Source organism: Arachis stenosperma, chromosome 4, assembly GCF_014773155.1.
Source record: "Arachis stenosperma cultivar V10309 chromosome 4, arast.V10309.gnm1.PFL2, whole genome shotgun sequence".
NCBI lineage: Eukaryota > Viridiplantae > Streptophyta > Magnoliopsida > Fabales > Fabaceae > Arachis > Arachis stenosperma.
The window spans coordinates 85,411,941-85,434,370 of record NC_080380.1 but is presented as its reverse complement, the minus strand read 5'-3'; the positions used below and the strand labels follow the sequence as shown (position 1 = coordinate 85,434,370).

General features: G+C 39.8%; 2 non-coding genes across 2 annotated transcripts; both read right to left on the bottom strand.

Moving 5' to 3' along the window:
* Positions 1–5,332: 5,332 nt before the first annotated feature.
* On the bottom strand, positions 5,333–5,436 carry LOC130977647 (small nucleolar RNA R71). Its single transcript, XR_009085331.1, has one exon. It is a non-coding gene; the product is annotated as a small nucleolar RNA R71 (small nucleolar RNA).
* A 10,969-nt stretch (positions 5,437–16,405) lies between these two features.
* LOC130977258 (small nucleolar RNA R71) lies at positions 16,406–16,513 on the bottom strand. The gene has a single exon (XR_009084958.1). It is a non-coding gene; the product is annotated as a small nucleolar RNA R71 (small nucleolar RNA).
* Between the last annotated feature and the right edge of the window lie 5,917 nt (positions 16,514–22,430).

Here is a 22,430-nt window from a genome sequence, read left to right as displayed (position 1 = left end):
TAGATTTTAGTCCGGAAAATGTAAGGTTGGCATTCAACTTGCCCATGATGCAAGGAGATGAACACCCTTACACTAGAAGGGTCAACTTTGATCAAAGGTTGGACCAAGTCCTCATAGACATTTGTGAAGAGGGCACTCAATGGAAGAGAGATTCAAGAGGGAAGCCGGTTCAACTAAGAAGGCATGATCTCAAGCCCGTGGCTAGGGAATGGTTAGAGTTTATCCAACGCTCAATCATTCCCACTAGCAACCGGTCCGAAGTTACTATAGACCAGACTATCATGATTCATAGCATCATGATTGGAGAGGAAGTAGAAGTTCATGAGGTTATAGCCCAAGAAATTTATAAGGTGGCGGACAAGTCCTCTACCTTGGCAAGGTTAGCCTTTCCTCATCTCATTTGTCACCTCTGTTATTCAGTTGGAATTGACATAGAAGGAGACATCCTCATTGATGAGGACAAGCCCATCACTAAGAAAAGGATGGAGCAAACAAGAGATCCAACTCATCATGAAATCCCTGAGATGCCTCAAGGGATGCACTTTCCTCCACAAAACTATTGAGAGCAAATCAACACCTCCCTAGGAGAATTGAGTTCCAACATGGGACAACTAAGGGTGGAGCACCAAGAACATTCCATCCTCCTCCATGAAATTAGAGAATATTAAAGAATCATGAGAGAGGAGCAACAAAGGCAAGGAAGAGACATTGAGGAGCTCAAGCACTCCATAAGATCTTCAAAAGGAAGAACAAGCCGCCATCACTAAGGTGGACCCGTTCTTTAATTTCCTTGTTCTTTATTTTCCTGTTTTTCGAATTTTCATGCTTATGTTTATCTATGTTTGTGTCTTATGATCATTAGTGTCTTAGTGTCTATGCCTTAAAGTTATGAATGTCCTATGAATCCATCACCTTTCTTAAATGAAAAATGTTCTTAGTTGAAAAAGAGAAGAATTGCATGAATTTTGAATTTTATAACAGATTAATTATTTTGATGTGGTGGCAATATTTTGGTTTCTGAATGTATGCTTGAACAGTGCATATTTCTTTTGAATTTGTTGTTCATGAATGATTGGCTCTTGAAAGAATGATGAAAAAGGAGACATGTTACTGAGGATCTGAAAAATCATAAAAATGATTCTTGAAGTAAGAAAAAGCAGTGAATATTCAAAAAAAAAAAAGAAAAAAAAAGGAAGAGAAAGAAATAAAGTTGTGATCCAAGGCAAAAAGAGTGTGCTTAAGAACCCTGGACACCACTAATTAGGGACTCTAGCAAAGCTGAGTCACAATCTGAAAAGGTTCACCCAATTATGTATCTGTGGCATGTATGTATCCGGTGGTAATATTGGAAGACAGAGTGCTTTGGGCCACGGCCAAGACTCATAAAGTAGCTGTGTTCAAGAATCATCATACTTAACTAGGAGAATCAATAACACTATCTGGATTCTGAGTTCCTATAGAAGCCAATCATTCTGAATTTCAAAGGATAGAGTGAGATGCCAAAACTATTCAGAGGCAAAAAGCTAAAAGCCCCGCTCATCTAATTAATACTGATCTTCATAGATGTTTTTGGAATTCATTGCATATTCTCTTCTTTTTATCTTATTTGATTTTCAGTTGCTTGGGGACAAGCAACAATTTAAGTTTGGTATTGTGATGAGCGGATAATTTATACGCTTTTTGGCATTGTTTTTAGTATGCTTTTAGTATGTTTTAGTTAGTTTTTATTATGTTTTTATTAGTTTTTAGTTAAAATTCACTTTTCTGGACTTTACTATGAGTTTGTGTATTTTTCTGTGATTTCAGGTATTTTCTGGCTGAAATTGAGGGACCTGAGCAAAAATCTGATTCAGGGGCTGAAAATGACTGCAGATGCTATTGGATTCTGACCTCTCTGCACTCGAAGTGGATTTTCTGGAGCTACAGAAGCCCAATTGGCGCGCTCTCAACTGCATTGGAAAGTAGACATCCTGGGATTTCCAGCAATATATAATAGTTTAAACTTTGCCCGAGATTTGATGGCCCAAACCGGCGTTCCAAATCAGCTCAAAACTGCCCGGCGTTAAACGCCGGAACTGGCACAAGAATGGGAGTTAAATGCCCAAACTGGCACAAAAGCTGGCGTTTAACTCCAAGAAAAGTCTCTACACTTGAAAGCTTCAATGCTCAGCCCAAGCACACACCAAGTGGGCCCGGAAGTGGATTTTTATGTCATTTGCTCATTTCTGTAAACCCTAGGCTACTAGTTCTCTACAAATAGGACCTTTTGCTATTGTATTTTCATCTTTGGATCTTTTGATCACTTTAGATCTTAGGATCATCTTTGGACATCTAGTTCTTAGATCATGAGGGCTGGCCTCACTGCCATGCCTAGACCTTGTTCTTATGTATTTTCAACAGTGGAGTTTCTACACACCATGGATTAAGGTGTGGAGCTCTGCTGTACCTCGAGAATCAATGCAATTACTATTGTTCTTCTATTCAATTCGGCTTATTCTTGTTCTAAGATATCACTTGTTCCTCAACTTGATGAATGTGATGATCCGTGACACTCATCATCATTCTCACCTATGAACGTGTGCCTAACAACTACCTCCGTTCTACCTTAGATTGAGTGGATATCTCTTGGATCCCTTAATCGGAATCTTCGTGGTATAAGCTAGAATTGATGGCGGCATTCAAGAGAATCTGGAAGGTCTAAACCTTGTCTATGGTATTCTGAGTAGGATTCAAGGATTGAATGACTGTGACGAGCTTCAACTCGCGATTGTGGGGCGTTAGTGACAAACGCAAAAGAATCAATGGATTCTATTCCGACATGATCGAGAACCGACAGCTGAATAGCCGTGCTGTGACAGAGCACGTTGAACATTTTCACTGAGAGGACGGGACTGTAGCCACTGACAACGGTGATGCCCAACATACAGCTTGCCATGGAAAGGAGTAAGAAGGATTGGATGAAGACAGTAGGGAAGCAGAGAGACGGAAGGGACAAAGCATCTCCATATGCTTATCTGAAATTCTCACCAATGAATTACATAAGTATCTCTATCCTTATTTTATGTTTTATTTATCTTTTAATCATTAATCCTCCATAACCATTTGAATCCACCTGACTGAGATTTACAAGATGACGATAGCTTGCTTCATACCAACAATCTCCGTGGGATCGACCCTTACTCACGTAAGGTTTATTACTTGGATGACCCAGTGCACTTGCTGGTTAGTTGTGCGATGTTGTGATAAAGAATTGAGATTGCAATTGAGCGTACCATGTTAATGGCGCCATTGATGATCACAATTTCGTGCACCAGCTGGCTATTAAGCCATTTCTAATTCACAGGATTTTGATTGAGGACTTTGGATTCATTACTTCCTTTTTCCTATATGTTTTATGAAAAATATAAAATAAAATACAAAAAAAATAATAAAATCATAAAAATCGAAAATATTTTGTGTTTCTTGTTTGAGTCTTGAGTCAACCTTTAAATTTGGTGTCAATTGCATTTTTTTTTAAATTTATGCATTTTTCGAAAATCCATGCATGGTGTTCTTCATGATCTTCAAGTTGTTCTTGGTAAGTCTTCTTGTTTGATCTTGATGTTTTCGTGTTTTGTATCTTTTGTTGTTTTTCATGTGCATTTTTGCATTCATAGTGTCTAAACATTAAAGATTTCTAAGTTTGGTGTCCTGCATGTTTTCTTTGCATCAAAAATTTTTCAAAAATATGTTCTTGATGTTCATCATGATCTTCAAAATGTTCTTGGTGTTCATCTTGACATTCATAGTGTTCTTGCATGCATCATATGTTTTTATCCAAAATTTTCATGTTTTGGGTCATAATTGTGTTTATCTCTCTCATCATTAAAAAATTCAAAAAATTTCAAAAATATATCTTTTCCCTTTTTTCTCTCAAAATTTCGAAAATTTGAATTGACTTAGTAAAAAAAAATTAAAAATTAGTTGTTTCTTATAAGTCAAGTCAAATTTTCAAATTTAAAAATCTTATCTTTTTCAAAACTTTTTCAAAAATCAAATCTTTTACTTTTATCTTATGATTTTCGAAAATTTAAAACTATTCTTCAAAATCTTTTTCTTAATTTTATTTCAAATTTTCGAAACTTAACTAATAAGTAATGTGATTGATTCAAAAAAATTTGAAGTTTGTTACTTTCTCGTTAAGAAAGGTTCAATCTTTAAATTCTAGAGTCATATCTTTTAGTTTCTTGTTAGTCAAGTAATTAATTTTAATTTTAAAAATTAAATCTTTTTCAACCATATCTTTTTAATCATATCTTTTATCATATATTTTTCAAAATTTTATCTTTTTCAAATATTTGATTTCAAAATATCTTCTTATCTCTTATCTTTTGAAATTTGATTTTCAATTCTTTTTCGAACTAACTATTTGACTTTTTGTTTATTTCTTATCTTTTTCAAAACCACCTAACAACTTTTCTCTCTCTAATTTTCGAAAATATCCCCCTCTTTTTCAAAAATTCTTTTTAATTTTTTAATTGTTTTAAATTTTAACTTTAATTTTATTTCTTATCTTAATTTTCAAAAATCATTAACTCCTTTTCAAAATTATTTTCAAAAACTTCTGTCTCTCATCTTATTCTATTTATTTATTCATTTACTAACACTTATCTTCATCTCAAATCTCTGCCCCTATCCTCACCTTTGTGTTTGGATTCTCCTTTCTTTATTCCCTTTCTTCTTCTACTAACAATAAGGAACCTCTTTACTGTGACATAGAGGATTCCTCTTCTTTTTCTGCTCTCTTCTCTTTCATATGAGCAGGAACAAGGAAAAAGGCATTCTTGTTGAAGCTGATCCAGAACCTGAAAGGACTCTGAAGAGGAAACTAAGAGAAGCTAAATTACAACAATCCAGAGACAACCTTGCTGAAATTTTCGAACAAGAAAAGCAGATGGCAGCCGAACCCAACAACAATAATGCAAGAAGGATACTTGGTGATTATACTGCACCTACGTCCAAGTTTGATGGAAGAAGCATCTCAATACCTGCCATTGGAGCAAACAATTTTGAGCAGAAACCTCAATTAGTTGCTCTAATGCAATAGAACTACAAGTTTCATGGACTTCCATCAGAAGATCCCTACCAGTTCTTAACAGAGTTCTTGCAGATCAGTGAGACTGTTAAGACTAATGGAGTAGATCCTGATGTCTACAGGCGCATGGTTTTCCCTTTTGCTGTAAGAGACAGAGCTAAAACATGGTTGGATTCACAACCTAAGGATAGCCTGGACTCATGGGATAAGCTAGTCACGGCCTTCTTGGCTAAATTCTTTCCTCCTCAAAAGCTGAGCAAGCTTAGAGTGGATGTTTAGACCTTCAAACAAAAAGATGGTGAATCCCTCTATGAAGCTTGGGAAAGATACAAACAGATGACCAAAAGATGTCCGTCTGACATGTTTTCAGAATGGACTATGATAGATATATTCAATTATGGTCTATCTGAGTTCTCTAAGATGTCACTGGACCATTCTGCAGGTGGATCCATTCACCTAAAGAAAACGCCTGCGGAGGCTCAAGAACTTATTGACATGGTTGCAAATAACCAGTTCATGTACACTTCTAAGAGGAATTCCGTGAATAATAGGATGCCTCAAAGGAAGGGAGTTCTTGAAATTGATGCTCTAAATGCCATATTGGCTCAAAACAAAATGTTGACTCGGAAAGTCAACATGATTTATCAAAGTCTGAATGGATGGCAAAATGCTTCCAATAGTACTAAAGAGGCATCTTCTGAAGAAGAAGCTTATGATCCTGAGAACCCTGCAATAGCAGAGGTAAATTATATGGGTGAACCTTATGGAAACACCTATAATTCATCATGGAGAAACCATCCAAATTTCTCATGGAAGGATCAACGAAAGCCTCAACAAGGCTTTAATAATGGTGGAAGAAATAGGCTCAGTAATATCAAGCCTTATCCATCATCTTCTCAGCAACAGACAGAGAATTCTGAACAGAGCACCTCTAACTTAGCAAACTTAGTCTCTGATCTGTCTAAGGCCACTTTAAGTTTCATGAGTGAAACAAGATCCTCCATTAGAAATCTGGAGGCACAAGTGGGCCAGCTGAGTAAGAAAGTCACTGAAACTCCTCCTAGTACACTCACAAGTAATACTGAAGAGAATCCAAAAGGAGACTGCAAGGCCATTGATATAATCAACATGGCCAAACCTAGAGAGGAAGGAGAGGACGTGAATCCCAATGAGGAAGACCCCATGGGACGTCTCTCAAGCAAGAAGGAGTTCCCTATTGAGGACCCAAGGGAATATGAGGCTCATATAGAGACCATAGAGATCCCATTAAACCTCCTTCTGCCATTCATGAGCTCTGAAGACTATTCTTCCTCTGAAGAGGATGAAGATGTAACTGGAGAGCAAGTTGATCAATATCTAAGAGCTATCATGAAGCTGAATGCCAAGTTGTTTGGTAATGAGACTTGGGAAGGTGAACCTCCCTTGCTCATTGGTGAACTCGATACATGGGTTCAGCAAACTTTATCTCAAAAGAAACAAGATCCTGGTAAATTCATAATACCCTGCACCATAGGCACCATGATCTTTGAAAAAGCTCTGTGTTACCTGGGGTCAGGCATAAATCTTATGCCACTCTCTGTAATGGAGAAGCTGGGGATCATTGAGGTACAGCCTGCCATATTTTCATTGCAATTGGCAGACAAGTAAGTAAGACAAGCTTATGGATTGGTAGAGGACGTATTGGTAAAGGTTGATGGCCTTTACATCCCTACTGATTTCATAATCTTAGACACTAGGAAGGAGGAGGATGAATGCATCATCCTTGGAAGACCTTTCCTAGCCACAGCAGGAGCTGTGATAGATGTTAACAGAGGAGAATTAGTCCTTCAATTGAATGGGGACTACCTTGTGTTTAAGGCTCAAGGATCTTCTTCTTTAACAATGGAGAGGAAGCATGAAAAGCTTCTCTCAGTACAGAGTCAAACAAAGCCCCCACAATCAAACTCTAAGTTTGGTGTTGAGAGGCCACAGCCAAACTCTAAGTTTGGTGTTGAATCCCCACATCCAAACTCTAAGTTTGGTTTTGGGAGTCTACAACATTGACCTGATCACCTGTGAGGCTCCATGAGAGCCCACTGTCAAGCTAGTGACATTAAAGAAGCGCTTATTGGGAGGCAACCCAATTTTTATTTATCTAATTTTATTTTTCTTTTATTGTTCTTTTATGTTTTATTATGTTCATGATCATGTGGAGTCACGAGAAAAAAAATACTAAAATTAAAAACAGAATCAAAAACAGTAGAAGAAAAATCACACCCTAGAGGAAGGACTTACTGGCGTTCAAATGCCTATAAGGAGCATCTGGCTGGCGTTCAACGCCAAAACAGAGCATGGATCTGGCGTTGAACGCCAGAAACAAGCAGCATCCTGGCGTTTGAATGCCAGAAATATACCCTGAGGAGAGCTGGTGTTGAACGCCAAAACAAGCATGGAACTGGCGTTCAACGCCAGAAACATGCTGCAATTGGGCGTTGAACGCCCAAAATAAGCATCACTTCAGCGTTTAAACGCTAGAATTGTATGCAAAGGCATTTTACATGCCTAATTGGTGCAAGGATGTAAATCCTTGACACCTCAGGATCTGTGGACCCCACAGGATCATCCCGGGATCTGTGGACTCCACAGGATCCCCACCTACCTCAACTCACCCTCTCTCCTTTTCTTCACATTCGTCCTCTCTTCCCCATAAACACTGTTCCCTAAAAACCCTTCACCAATCACCTCAATCTCTCTTCCCAATTACCCACCTTCACCACTCACATCCATCCACCCTTCCCCATAAACCCCACCTACCTTCAAAATTCAAAATCACCTTAACCCCTCTCCCTCCACTATAAATACCCCTTCATTCTTCTTCATTTTCACACAACACAACCCTCTCTTCTCCTCCTTGGCCGAAACACAACCTTCTCTCCCTCTCCTCCATATCTTCTTCTTCTTCATCTATTCTCTCTTCTCTTGCTCGAGGACAAGCAATATTTTAAGTTTGGTGTGGTAAAAGCATAGCTTTTTATTTTTTCATTACCATTAATGGCACCTAAGGCCAGAGAAACCTCTAGAAAAATGAAAGGGAAGACAAAAGCTTCCACCTCCGAGTCATGGGAGATGGAGAGATTCATCTCCAAAGCCTATCAAGACCACTTCTATGATGTTGTGGCCAAGAAGAAGGTGATCCCTGAGGTCCCTTTCAAGCTCAAGAAAAATGAGTATCCGGAGATCCGACATGAGATTCAAAGAAGAGGTTGGGATGTTCTGACCAACCCCATTCAACAAGTCGGAATCTTAATGGTTGAAGAGTTCTATGCCAATGCATGGATCACTAGGAACCATGACCAAAGTATGAACCCGAATCCAAAGAATTATCTTACAATGGTTCGGGGGAAATACTTAGATTTTAGTCCGAAAAATTTGAGGTTGGCGTTCAACTTGCCTACAATGCAAGAAAATGCACGCCCCTACACTAGAAGGGTCAACTTTGATCAAAGGTTGGACCAAGTCCTTACGGACATATGTGTGGAAGGAGCTCAATGGAAAAGAGACTCCAAAGGCAAGCCGGTTCAATTAAGAAGACTGGACCTCAAGCCTGTGGCTAGAGGATGGTTGGAGTTCATCCAACGCTCCATCATCCCCACTAGCAACCGATCTGAAGTTACTATGGATCGGGCCATCATGATTCATAGCATCATGAATGGAGAGGAAGTAGAAGTTCATGAAGTCATCTCCCTTGAATTCTACAAAATAGCCGAAAAGTCCTCCACCATGGCAAGGCTAGCTTTTCCTCATCTTATTTGACATCTATGTTACTCAGCTGGAGTTATCATAGAAGGAGACATCCCCATTGAGGAGGACAAGCCCATCACTAAGAAGAGGATGGAACAAACAAGAGAGCCCACTCATGGATCCCAAGAGACGCATGAGGAAGCTCATCACCAAGAAATCCCAGAGATGCCTCAAGGGATGCACTTTCCTCCCAACAACTATTGGGAACAACTCAACACTTCTCTAGAAGACTTGAGTTATAATATGGATCAATTAAGGATGGAACATCAAGAGCACTCCATCATTCTCCATGAAATTAGAGAAGATCAAAGAGCAATGAGGGAGGAGCAACAAAGGCAAGGAAGAGACATAAAAGAGCTCAAGGACATCATTGGTTCTTCAAGAAGACAGCGCCACCATCACTAAGGTGGACTCATTCCTTGTTCTTATTTTTTCTGTTTTTCGGTTTTTATGCTATATGTTTGTTTATGTTTCGTGTCTCTACTTCATGATCATTAGTATGTAGTAACTATGTCTTAAAGCTATGAATAATTTCATAAGTCCTTCACCTCTCTTAAATAAAAAAAAATATTTCTAATTGAAAAGAACAAGAAGTACATGAATTTTGAAATTATCCTTGAATTTAGTTTAATTATATTGATGTGGTGACAATACTTTTTCTTTTCTGAATGAATGCTTGAACAGTGCATAATTTTGATCTTGTTGTTTATAAATGTTAAAATTGTTGGCTCTTGAAAGAATGATGAACAAAGAGAATGTTATTGACAATCTGAAAAATCATAAAAATTGATTCTTGCAAGAAAAAGCAGTGAAACAGCAAAAGCTTGCGAAAAAAAATTTTAGAAAGAAAAAGAAAAAAAGCAAGCAGAAAAAGCCAATTGCCCTTAAAACCAAAAGGCAAGAGTAAGGATCCAAGGCTTTGAGCATCAATGGATAGGAGGGCCCAAGGAAATAAAATCCAGGCCTAAGCGGCTAAATCAAGCTGTCCCTAACCATGTGCTTGTGGCATGCAGATCCAAGTGAAAAGCTTGAGACTGAGTGGTTAAAGTCGTGATCCAAAGCAAAAAGAGTGTGCTTAAGAACTCTGGACACCTTTAACTGGGGACTTTAGCAAAGGTGAGTCACAATCTGAAAAGGTTCACCCATTTATGTGTCTGTGGCATTTATGTATCTGGTGGTAATACTGGAAAACAAAGTGCTTAAGGCCACGGCCAGGACTCATAAAAGTAGCTGTGTTCAAGAATCAACATACTTAACTAGGAGAATCAATAACACTATCTGAAATTCTAAGTTCTTATAGATGCCAATCATTCTAAACTTTAAAGGAGAAAGTGAGATGCCAAAACTGTTCAGAAGCAAAAAGCTACAAGTCCCGCTCATCTAATTAGAATTAATATTCATTGATATTTTGAGATTTATAGTATATTCTCTTATTTTTATCCTAATTGATTTTCAGTTGCTTGGGGACAAGCAACAATTTAAGTTTGGTGTTGTGATGAGCGGATACTTTATACGCTTTTTGGCATTGTTTTTAGATAGTTTTTAGTAGGATCCAGCTACTTTTAGGGATGTTTTCATTAGTTTTTATGCTAAATTCACATTTCTAGACATTACTATGAGTTTGTGTGTTTTTCTGTGATTTCAGGTATTTTCTGGCTGAAATTGACGACCTAAGCAAAACTCTGATAAAAGGCTGACAAAGGAATGCTGATGCTGTTGGATTCTGACCTCCCTGCACTCGAAATGGATTTTCTGGAGCTACAGAACTCCAAATGGTGCGCTCTTAACAGCGTCGGAAAATATACATCCAGAGCTTTCCAGCAATATATAATAGTTCATACTTTATTCGTGATTAGATGATGTAAATGGGCGCTCAACGCCAGTTCCATGCTGCATTCTGGAGTCAAACGCTAGAAACACGTCACGAACCAGAGTTGAATGCCAAAAACACGTTACAACTTGGCGTTCAACTCCAAAAGGAGCCTTTGCACGTGTAAAGTTCAAGCTCAGCCCAAGCACACACCAAGTGGGTCCCGGAAGTGGATTTCTGCATCAATTACTTATTTCTGTAAACCCTAGTAGCTAGTCTAGTATAAATAGGACATTTTACTATTGTATTAGACATCTTTGGTCTCAGTTTTAATTTATTATTCATCTTAGGAGACTATTGATCACGTTTTGGGGGCTGGCCATTCGGCCATGCCTGAACTTCATCACTTATGTATTATCAACGGTGGAGTTTCTACACACCATAGATTAAGGGTGTGGAGCTCTGCTGTACCTCGAGTTTTAATGCAGTTACTACTATATTTTATTCAAATTCAATCTTATTTCTATTCTAAGATACTACTCGTACTTCAACCTCATGGATGTGATGATCCGTGACACTCATCATCATCTGTCCCTATGAACGCGTGCCTGACAACCACTTCCGTTTTACAAGCGAAAGCTAGAGTGTGTATCTCTTGGATTCCTGATGCACGACGCATGGTTGCCCTCGCCTGACAACCGAGCCTTCCATTCCGTGAGATCAGAGTCTTCGTGGTATAAGCTAGAATTGATGGCGGCATTCATGAGAATCTGGAAAGTCTAAACCTTGTTTGTGGTATTCCGAGTAGGATTTCGGGATTGAATGACTGTGACGAGCTTCAAACTCGTGATTGTTGGGCGTGATGACAAATGCAAAAGAATCAAGGGATTCTATTCCAACATGATCGAGAACCGACAGATGATTAGCCGTGCCGTGATAGAGCATTTGGACCTTTTTCACTGAGAGGATGGGATGTAGCCATTGACAACGGTGATGCCCTACATACAGCTTGCCATGGAAAAGAATAAGAAGGATTGGATAAAAACAGTAGGAAAGCAGAGATTTAAAAGGGACACAGCATCTCCATACACTTATCAGAAATTCCCGCCAATGATTCACATGAGTAACTTTATCTTTATTTCCTGTTTATTTTTTATTATCATTCAAAAACTCCATAACCTTTTATAATCTGCCTGACTGAGATTTACAGGATGACCATAGCTTGCTTCATACCAACATTCTCCGTGGGATCGACCCTTACTCACGTAAGGTATTACTTGGATGACCCAGTGCACTTGCTGGTTAGTTGTGCGGAGTTGTGACTAAGTGTGATTCACATCTGAGAGCGCTACCAAGTTTTTGGCGCCATTGTTGATGATCACAATATCGTGCACCAGTGGACATGTCTTAACGAACTTGTGGCTTCTTTTTGTAAAGTCGGCCAAAAGAATCTGGTTCAGAGTACTTTTTTGTAAGAGCTCGTGCTCCGAGATGATTGCCACATGTGCCACTGTGTATTTCTTCTAAGACCACTTTTGTGTTAGAGGTCGGCACACATTTTAGTAGAGGTGTCGAAATCCCTCTCTTTTATAGGATGTTGTTTATGATGGTGTAATAATGTGCCTCCCACTTTAACCTCTTTGCCTCCTTTTTATCTATAAGGAGTATCTCTTATTTGAGGTAGCTGATTATAGGAGTCAGCCACCCTTGATCCTGACCTGATATAGTTAGGATCTTTTCTTCCTCCGTAATTCATGGGCTTTGTGATGAGCGGATAATTTGTACCCTTTTTGGCATTATTTTTAGTATGTTTTTAGTAGTTTTGGTTTAGTTTTTAGTATACTTTTATTAGTTTTTAGTTAAAATTTACTTTTCTGGACTTTACTATGAGTTTGTGTGTTTTTCTGTGATTTCAGGTATTTTCTGGCTGAAATTGAGGGACCTGAGCAAAAATCTGATTCAGAGACTGAAAAGGACTGCAGATGCTGTTGGATTCTGACCTCCCTGCACTCGAAGTGGATTTTCTGGAGCTACAGAAGCCCAATTGGCGCGCTCTCAACGGCGTTGGAAAGTAGACATCCTGGGCTTTCCAGCAATATATGATAGTCTATACTTTGCTCAAGATTTGTTGGCCCAAACCGGCGTTCAAAGTCACCTACAGAAATCCTAGTGTTAAACGCCGGAACTGGCACCTAAATGGGGGTTAAACGCCCAAACTGGCATAAAAGCTGGCGTTTAACTCCAAGAGGAGTCTCTACACGAAAATGCTTCATTGCTCAGCCCAAGCACACACCAAGTGGGCCCGGAAGTGGATTTTTATGTCTTTTACTCATCTCTGTACACCCTAGGCTACTAGTTCTCTCTATATAGGACCTTTTACTATTGTATTTTCATCTTCAGACATCTAGTTCTTAGATCAGATCTTGGTTCCTCTGGTTCCCTCTTTGGGACCGAAGCCAATGATCACTCTTGTTCTTATGTATTTTCAACGGTGGAGTTTCTACACACCATAGATTAAGGTGTGGAGCTCTGCTGTACCTCGAGTATTAATGCAATTACTATTGTTCTTCTATTCAATTCCGCTTGTTCTTTGTCCAAGATATCACTTGTTCTTCAACTTGATGAATGTGATGATCCGTGACACTCATCATCATTCTCACCCATGAACAAAGTGACTGACAACCACTCTTGTTCTACAAGCATACAAGGCTCTAGTGAGTATCTCTTGGATTCCTGATTACACGATGCATGGTTGATCGCCTGACAACCGAGTGCTCGCCTGACAAACGAGCCAGCCATTCCGTGAGATCAGAGTCTTCGTGGTATAGGCGAGAACTGATGGCGGCATTCAAGAGAATCCGGAAGGTCTAACCTTGTCTGTGGTATTCTGAGTAGGATTCAATGATTGAATGACTGTGACGTGCTTCAAACTCCTAGCGGGCGGGGCGTTAGTGACAGACGCAAAAGAATCGACGGATTCTATTCCGGCCTGACCGAGAACCGACAGCTGATTAGCCATATGCTATGACAGAGCATAGGAACATTTTCACTGAGAGGATGGGAAGTAGCCACTGACAACGGTGAAACCCTTGCATAAGCTTGCCATGGAAAGGAGTAAGAAGGATTGGATGAAGACAGTAGGAAAGCAGAGAGACGGAAGGGAAGGCATCTTCATTCGCTTATCTGAAGCTCTCACCAATGATATACATAAGTATCTCTATCTTTATCTTTGTGTTTTATTCATTCATCATCTATACCCATTGAGTCTACCTGACTAAGATTTACAAGGTGACCATAGCTTGCTTCATACCAACAGTCTCCGTGGGATCGACCCTTACTCGCGTAAGGTTTATTACTTGGACGACCCAGTGCACTTGCTGGTTAGTTGTGCGAAGTTGTGTTTATGCCATGGTATTGAGCACCAAGTCTTTGGAGCCATTACTAGGGATTATTTGAAGTTGTAGTGATCACAATTTCGTGCACCAAGTTTTTGGCGCCGTTGCCGGGGATTGTTCGAGTTTTGAGCAAGCTTTTGGTCCGGTAACATCAGTGCCAAGATCCGGCAACAACACCAAGTTTTTGGCGCCGTTGCCGGGGATTGTTTCGTGTATGGACAACTGACGGTTCATCTTGTTGCTTAGATTAGGTATTTTTTTTCGAAATTCTTGAAGATGAATTCTAGAGTTTCATGATGATTTGTTGAAGTCTGGCTGGCTGAGAAGCCATGTCTAATTTCATTGGACCGAGGCTTCAACTTATCATCACAAGAGCTTGCTGATTTTCATCAATCTTGCTTTTGGAGCAGTGATTTGCTAAGGCTTGGTTGGCCTTTGGCCATGTCTAGTGTTTTGGACTGAAGCTTTCTTCGAAAGCTTGGCTGGCTGTGAAGCCATGTCTAATTCCTGGACCGGAGTCTTAGACTAGCATTGCACTGATTCCTGGAATTCTCATTAAGAATTTTGATATCGTTTTCCACTTAATTTTCGGAAAACACAAAAAAAAAATCATAAAATCCAAAAAATATTTCTTGTTTGAGTCTAGTGTCTCATTTTAAGTTTGGTGTCAATTGCATGCATTCATTCATGTTTCTTAAGGATCTTCAAGTACTTCTTGATGATTTTCGTGCTCTGATCTTTGAATTCAATTGACTTGAGTGTTTTGTGTGTCTCATATGCATTCTCATTTTGTTAGTGTCAGTAGTATACAAACTGCTAAGTTTGGTGTCTTGCATGCATTGTTATTTGATTTTAGTTGCATTTTGATTATTCCTTAGTATCAAAAATCCAAAAATATTTTTAATTTGTGTCTTTTCAAGTCAATAATACAGAGAATTGAAGATTCAGAACATACTGTAGAGGAATTGCACAGAAAAAGCTGGGCGTTCAAAACGCCCAGTGAAGAAGGACAGACTGGCGTTTAAACGCCAGCCAGGGTACCTGGTTGGGCGTTTAACGCCCAAAAGGGTATAGTTTTGGGCGTTAAACGCCAGAATGTGCACCATTCTGGGCGTTTGACGCCAGGATGGCACAAGGGGGAGGATTTTGTTTTCAAATCAATTTTTTTTAGTTTTTCAAAATCAAATCTTTTTCAAATCATATCTTTTCAATCAAATGTTTTCAAAATCAATTTCTTTCCTTTTTCAAAGATACTTGCCAACAATTAATGATTTGATTCAACATTTCAAGTATGTTGCCTTTTCTGTTGAGAAAGGTTTAATGTTTGAATCATATCTTTTCTTGTTAGGCAAGTCATTAATTTTAAAAAAAAAATCAAATCTTTTTAAAATTGTTTTCAAATCATATTTTCTCAATCACATTTTTTTAAAAACCAATCATATCTTCTTAACCACATCTTTTTCAAAATAGTTTTTCAATCAAATCTTTTTTATTTCTGATTTCAAAATCTTTTTCAAAAATCACTTGACTTCTTTCCCACTCTTATTTTCGAAAATTAATTAGTGTTTTTCAAAAATGTTTTCAAATTCTTTTACTTGATTTTCGAAAATTACCTTCCCTCCTCTCACATCCTTCTATTTATGGACTAACACTATTCTTCAATGCACAATCCGAACTCCATTTTCTCTGATAAGTTCGAATTTTCTACTTCTGTCTTCTACTCTACTTTTCCTCTGACACCTAAAGGAATCTCTATACTGTGACGTAGAGGATTCCACATTTTCTTGTTCTCTTCTCTTTCATATGAGCAGGAACAAAGACAAAGGCATTCTTGTTGAAGCTGACCCTGAACCTGAAAGGACCTTGAAGCGAAAGCTAAGAGAGGCTAAGGCACAACTCTCTGTAGAGGACCTAACCGAATTCTTCAAAGAAGAAGAAGCCATGGCAGCCGAAAACAACAACAATGCCAACAATGCAAGGAAGGTGCTGGGTGACTTTACTGCACCTACTCCCGACTTCTATGGGAGAAGCATCTCTATCCCTGCCATTGGAGCAAACAACTTTGAGCTTAAGCCTCAATTAGTTTCTCTAATGCAACAAAATTGCAAGTTCCATGGACTTCCACTGGAAGATCCTCATCAGTTCTTAGCTGAATTCTTGCAAATCTGTGATACTGTCAAGACTAATGGGGTAGACCCTGAAGTCTATAGACTTATGCTATTCCCTTTTGCTGTAAGAGACAGAGCTAGAACATAGTTGGACTCACAACCTAAAGAAAGCCTGGACTCATGGGAAAAGCTAGTCAATGCCTTCTTGGCAAAGTTCTTTCCACCTCAAAAATTGAGTAAGCTTAGAGTGGAAGTCCAAACCTTCAGACAGAAGGATGGAGAATCCCTCTATGAAGCTTGGGAAAGATACAAACAGTTAATCAGAAAGTGTCCATCTGATATGCTTTCTGAATGGAGCATCATAGGTATTTTCTATGATGGCCTCTCTGAACTATCCAAGATGTCTTTGGATAGCTCTGCTGGAGGATCTCTTCATCTGAAGAAGACGCCTACAGAAGCTCAAGAGCTAATTGAAATGGTTGCAAATAACCAATTCATGTACACTTCTGAAAGAAATCCTATAAACAATGGGACAAGTCAGAAGAAAGGAGTTCTTGAGATTGATACTCTGAATGCCATTTTGGCTCAGAACAAAATATTGACTCAACAAGTCAATTTAATTTCTCAAAGTCTGTCTGGAATGCAAAATGCACCAAGCAGTACTAAGAATGCTTCATCTGAAGAAGAAGCTTATGATCCTGAGAACCCTTCAATGGAAGAGGTGAATTACCTAGGAGAACCCTATGGAAACACCTATAATTCTTCATGGAGAAATCACCCAAATCTCTCATGGAAGAATCAAGAGAGACCTCAACAAGGTTTCAACAACAATAATGGTGAAAGAAACAGGTTTAGCAATAGCAAGCCTTTTCCATCATCTTCTCAGCAACAGACAGAGAATTCTAAGCAGAACCCCTCTGACTTAGCAACCATGGTCTCTGATCTAATCAAAACCACTCAAAGTTTCATGACTGAAACAAGGTCCTCCATTAGAAATTTGGAGGCACAAGTGGGTCAGCTGAGCAAGAAAATTACTGAACTCCCTCCAAGTACTCTTCCAAGCAATACAGAAGAAAATCCAAAAGGAGAGTGCAAGGCCATCAACATGGCCGAATTTGGAGAGGAAGGAGAGGAAGTGAACGCCACTGAGGAAGACCTCAATGGGCGTGCACTGACCTCCAATGAGTTCCCAAATGAAGAACCATGGGAATCTGAGGCCCAAAATGAGACCATAGAGATTCCATTGGACTTACTTCTGCCTTTCATGAGCTCTGATGAGTATTCTTCCTCTGAAGAGGATGAGTATGTCACTGAAGAGCAAGTTGCTAAATACCTTGGAGCAATCATGAAGCTAAATCACAAGTTATTTGGAAATGAGACTTGGGAGACTGAACCTCCTTTGCTTACCAAAGAACTGGATAACTTGTCTAGGCAGAGATTACCTCAAAAGAGACAAGATCCTGGGAAGTTTTCCATACCTTGTACCATAGGCACCATGACCTTCAAGAAGGCTCTGTGTGACTTAGGGTCAAGTGTAAACCTCATGCCTCTCTCTGTAATGGAGAAGCTAGGGATCTTTGAGGTACAAGCTGCAAGAATCTCACTAGAAATGGCAGACAATTCAAGAAAACAAGCTCATGGACTTGTAGAGGATGTTTTGGTGAAGATTGAAGACCATTACATCCCTGCTGATTTCATAGTCCTAGAGACTGGGAAGTGCATGGATGAAACTATCATCCTTGGCAGACCCTTCCTAGCCACAGCAAAGGCTGTGATTGATGTTGATGGAGGTGAATTAATCATTCAAGTGAATGAAGAATCCTTTGTGTTTAAGGCTCAAGGATATCCCTCTGTCACCATGGAGAGGAAGCATGAAGAGCTTCTCTCAAATCAGAGTCAAACAGAGCCCCCACAATCAAACTCTAAGTTTGGTGTTGGGAGGCCACAACCAAACTCTAAGTTTGGTGTTGAACCCCCACATTCAAACTCTAAGTTTGGTGTTGGGAGGTTTGATGAGCGGATAATTTGTACACTTTTTGGCATTGTTTTTAGTATGTTTTTGATAGTTTTAGTTTAGTTTTTAGTATATTTTTAGTAGTTTTTAATTAAAATTCACTTTTCTGGACTTTACTATGAGTTTGTGTGTTTTTCTGTGATTTCAGGTATTTTCTGGCTGAAATTGAGGGTTCTGAGCAAAAATCTGATTCAGAGACCAAAAAGGACTGCAGATGCTGTTGGATTCTGACCTCCCTGCACTCGAAGTGGATTTTCTGGAGCTACAGAAGCCCAATTGGCGCGCTCTCAACGGCATTGGAAAGTAGACATCCTGGGCTTTCCAGCAATATATGATAGTCCATACTTTGCCCAAGATTTGATGGCCCAAACCGGCGTAGCAATTCGGCCTCAGAAATTCCAGCGTTAAACGCTGGAATGGGCATAAAACTTGGAGTTAAACGCCCAAACTGGCATGAAAGCTGGCGTTTAACTCCAGAAAAGGTCTCTACACGAAAATGCTTCATTGCTCAGCCCAAGCACACACCAAGTGGGCCCGGAAGTGGATTTTTCTGTCATTTCATTTCGTAATACCTTAGGTTAGTTTACTATTAATAGGATCTTTGACATTGTATCAGTACCTTATGACCTCATGACATTTTTACACGTTTCTTTGTGTACCTTCCACGGCATGAGTCTCTAAAACCCCATGGTTGGGGTGAGGAGCTCTGCTGTGTCTTGATGGATTAATGCAATTACTACTGTTTCTTATTCAATCATGCTTGCTTCCATTCTAAGATATCACTTGCTCTTAACCCGGATGAATGTGATGATCCGTGACACTCATCATGTTCTCAACTATGAACGTGTGCTTGACAACCACCTCCGTTCTATTTTAGATTGAGTAGATATCTCTTGGATTCTTTAACCGGAATCTTCGTGGTATAAGCTAGAACTGATGGCGGCATTCAAGAGAATCCGGAAGGTCTAAACCTTGTCTGTGGTATTCTGAGTAGGATTCAATGATTGAATGACTGTGACGTGCTTCAAACTCCTGAAGGCGGGGCGTTAGTGACAGACGCAAAAGAATCACTGGATTCTATTCCGGCCTGATTGAGAACCGACAGATGGATAGCCGTGCCGTGACAGGGCATTAGGAATCTTTCCAATGAGAGGATGGGAGGTAGCCACTGACAACGGTGAAACCCTACATACAGCTTGCCATGGAAGGAGTCTTGCGTGTTTGATGAAGAAGACAGTAGGAAAGCAGAGATTCAGAAGATGGAGCATCTCCAAAGCCTCAACCTATTCTCCATTACTGCAAAACAAGTAATCATTTCATGTTCTTTTGCTTTTCACAATCAATCCTGATAATTTCTGATATCCTGACTAAGATCTACAAGATAACCATAGCTTGCTTCAAGCCGACAATCTCCGTGGGATCGACCCTTGCTCACGCAAGGTATTACTTGGACGACCCAGTGCACTTGCTGGTTAGTTGTGCGGGATTGCAAAAGTGTGATTGCAATTTTGTGCACCAAGGTTCCAACATTGCTCTGAGTACCTGTGAGGCTCATTGAGAGCCATCTGTCAAGCTACTGACATTAAAGAAGCGCTTGTTGGGAGGCAACCCAATGTTATATTTTATCTATTTTCTTTTGTTATTTTATTTTATTTTGTAGGTTGATGATCATAAGAAGTCACAAATCAATTGAAAAAGCAAAAAACAGAATGAAAAACAGGAAGAAAAACAGCACACCCTGGAGGAAGAACCCACTGGCGTTTAAACGCCAGTGAGGCTAGCAGTTGGGCGTTTAACGCCCAGTCTGGCACCATTCTGGGCGTTTAACGCCAGAAAGGGGCACCAGACTGGCGTTAAACGCCAGAAAAGGGCAAGAACCTGGCGTTAAACGCCAGAAATGGGCACCAGCCCAGCGTTTAACGCCAGAATTGGCTCAAAACGTAATTTTGAATGCCACACCACAGGATCTGGACCCCACAGGATCCCCACCAAACCCCACCACTCTCTCCCTTCTTCACCCATTCACCATCACCTCAATACCTCTTCCAAAATCCCTTCACCTATCAAATCCCATCTTTCTCTTCACCACTCACATCCATCCTTCATAAAAACCCCACCTACCTCACCATTCAAATTCAAACCACTTTCCCTCCCAAACCCACCCATAATGGCCGAACCTACACCTCCCCTCTCCTATATAAACCCTTCTTCACTCCATTTTCACACAACCTAAACACCACTTCTCCCCCTCTTTGGCCGAACACAAAACCTCCTCCATCTCCTCCATTTTCTTCTTCTTATACTCTCTTCTTTCTTCTTTGCTCGAGGACGAGCAAACCTTTTAAGTTTGGTGTGGTAAAAGCATTGCTTTTTGTTTTTCCAAACCATTATGGCATCCAAGGGAGAAACCTCTAGAAAGAGGAAAGGGAAGGCAAAAGCTTCCATCTCCGAGTCATGGGAGATGGATAGATTCATCTCAAGGGTGCATCAAGACCACTTCTATGAAGTTGTGGCCTTGAAGAAGGTGATCCCCGAGGTCCCTTTTTCACTCAAAAAGGGTGAATATCCGGAGATCCGCCATGAGATCCGAAGAAGAGGTTGGGAAGTGCTTACTAACCCCATTCAACAAGTCGGAATCTTGATGGTTCAAGAGTTCTATGCCAATGCATGGATCACCAAGAACCATGATCAAAGTGTGAACCCGGATCCAAAGAATTATCTTACAATGGTTCGGGGGAAATACTTGGATTTTAGTCCGGAAAATGTAAGGTTAGCATTCAACTTGCCCATGATGCAAGGAGATGAACATCCTTACACAAGAAGGGTCAACTTTGATCAAAGGTGGACCAAGTCCTCATGACATTTGTGAAGAGGGCGCCCAATGGAAGAGAGATTCAAGAGGGAAGCGGTTCAATTGAGAAGGCATGACCTCAAGCCGTGGCTAGAGGATGGTTGGAGTTTATCCAACGCTCAATCATTCCCACTAGCAACCGGTCCGAAGTTACTTTAGACCGGGCCATCATGATTCATAGCATCATGATTGAAGAAGAAGTGGAAGTTCATGAGGTTATAGCCCAAGAACTCTATAGGGTGGCGGACAAATCTACCTTAGCAGGTTAGCCTTTCTCACCCCATTTGTCACCTCCGTTATTCAGTGGGAGTTGACATAGAGGGAGACATCCCCATTGATGAGGACAAGCCCATCACTAAGAAAAGGATGGAGCAAACAAGAGACCCCTCTCATCATGAGATCCCTGAGATACCTCAAGGGATGCACTTTCCTCCACAGACTATTGGGAGCAAATCAACAACCCTAGGAGAATTAGTTCCAACATGGGACAACTAAGGGTGGAGCACCAAGAGCATTCCATCCTCCTCCATGAATTAGAGAAGATCAAAGATCATGAGAGAGGAACAACAAAGACAAGGAAGAGACATTGAGGAGCTCAAGCACTCCATAAGACCTTCAAGAGGAAGAACAAGCCGCCATCACTAAGGTGGACCCGTTCTTTAATCTCCTTGTTCTTTATTTTTCTGTTTTTCGAAAATTATGCTTTATGTTTGTCCATGTTTGTGTCTTGTGATCATTAGTGTCTTAGTGTCTATGCCTTAAAGTTATGAATGTCCTATGAATCCATCACCTTTCTTAAATAAACATTGTCTTAATTGAAAAAGAGAAGAATTGCATGAATTTTAAATTTTATAACAGTTTAATTATTTTGATGTGGTGGCAACCACTTTTGTTCTCTGAATGTATGCTGAACAGTGCATATGTCTTTTGAATTGTGGTTCATGAATGTTGGCTCTTGAAAGAATGATGAAAAAGGAGACATGTTACTGAGGATCTGAAAAATCATAAAAATGATTCTGAAGCAAGAAAAAGCAGTGAATACAAAAAAAAAACGAAAAAGGAAGAAAAAAGAAAAGAAAAAGAAAGAAAAAGTTGTGATCCAAGGCAATAAGAGTGTGCTTAAGAACCCTGGACACCCTAATTGGGGACTTTAGCAAAGCTGAGTCACAATCTGAAAAGGTTCACCCAATTATGTCTGTGGCAGTATGTATCCGGTGGTAATACTGGAAGACAGAATGCTTTGGGCCACAGCCAAGACACAATAAGTGCTGTGGTTCAAGAATCATCATACTTAACTAGGAGAGTCAATAACACTATCTAGATTCTGAGTTCCTAAAGAAGCCAATCATTCTGAATTTCAAAGGATAGAGTGAGATGCCAAAAACTATTCAGAGGCAA